We start from the raw sequence: 1,694 nt of genomic DNA, 5'->3' as shown, positions 1-1,694 counted from the left end.
TTTTTTTGAGACGGAGCCTCAAGCTGTCCCCCTGGGTAGAGTGCCATGGCATCACGCTCACAGCAACCTCCAACTCCTGGGCTCAAGTGAGTCTCTTGTCTCCGCCTCCCAAGTAGCTGGGACCACAGGCGCCCGCCACAACGCCTGGCTATTTTTTGGTTGCAGCCGTCATTGCTGTTTGGCGGGCCCAGCTGGGGATTCGAACCCGCCACCTTAGGTGTATGTGGCTGGCGCCTTAGTTGCCTGAGCCACAGGCGCCGAGCCATCAGGGTAGATCTTAACCCACTAGGACTGGCATCCTTACAAGAGGGAAATCTGGACACAGACACCCAGGAAGAACACCAGGTGATACCAGACGCAGAGACCGGAGTGATGAACCACAAGCCAAGGGACACCTGCTGGTGGTATGGTTGGATTTCTGTCCTTTCCAAAACTCATGTCGAAACATAACTCCCAGTGTATTACAGAGCAGAGCCTAATGGGAGGTGTTTTGGTCTTGAGGGCTCTGCTCTCATGACTGGATTAATGCCATTATAAAGGGCTTAAGGAATAAAGGTTCTCCTCCCACCTCTTCCCTCCCCTCCTGTCCCTCTCCCTCCCTCTCACTTTCTGCCACATGATGATGCAGTGAGAACACTCACCAGACGCCTACACCTTACTGCTAGACTTAACAGCCTCCAGAACTTAAGCCAATCAATTTCTGTTCATCGGAGATTACTCAGTCTCAGCTATTCTGTTGTAGTAGGCACAAAATAGAGTAAGACAGCCAGCCACCACCAGAAGTTGGTAAAAGGCAAGGAAGTATAAGAAGCCTTCAAAAAGTTCATGGCACTTAGCCTCCCAAGTAGCTGGGACTACAAGTATCAGCCACAACACCGGGATATTTTTAGAACTAGGGTCTCGCTCTGGCTCAGGCTGCTCTCGAACCTGTGAGAAAAGAGGCTGAAGCAAAAGAATCACTGGAGCCCAAGAGTTTGAGGTTTCTGTGAGCTGTGATGTCACAGCACTCTACCCAGGGCAACAAAGTGAGACTGTTGAAAAAACAAAAAAACAACAACAAGAGTAAGGTCATGGGAACAATGTAGGGGGATGCTCAAGGCATTTTTCTTATTAACTTGCTGAAGGGCCAAAGTAAGATAACGTCAGCTTATTATGAGGGTGTTTTAAGAAATCAGCCAAAGCTATGGCAGAAAAGCAGCTGGGAAAACTACCAGAGAATCTTTCTCTACCATATCAATGCTCCTGCCCATTCCTCTCATCCAACAAGCACAATTTCAATGGGAAACCGTTAGGTGTCATCCACTTTACAGTCCTGATCTGGCTCCTTCTGACTTCTCTTTATTTCATAATCCTAAAAAACGTTTTAAGGGCGCCCATTTTTCTTCTGTTATAAAATATAAAGAAAGCCTGCATTGACATGGCTAAATCCTCAGGACCCTCATTTATTTAGGGATAGACTAAATGGCTGCTATCATCATCTACAAAGTGCCTTAAACTTGATAGAGCTTATGTTGAGAAATAAAGTTTATTTTATTTTATTTTATTTTTTTGAGACAGAGCCTCAAGCTGTCCCCCTGGGTAGAGTGCCGTGGCATTGCAGCTCACAGCAACCTCCAACTCCTGGGCTTAAGCGAGTCTCCTGCCTCCACCTCCCAAGTAGCTGGGACCACAGGCGCCCGCCACAACGCCCGGCT

Source organism: Otolemur garnettii, unplaced genomic scaffold (genome assembly GCF_000181295.1).
Source record: "Otolemur garnettii isolate 467f Iridium unplaced genomic scaffold, OtoGar3 scaffold00017, whole genome shotgun sequence".
NCBI lineage: Eukaryota > Metazoa > Chordata > Mammalia > Primates > Galagidae > Otolemur > Otolemur garnettii.
This window is presented reverse-complemented; position numbering follows the sequence as displayed.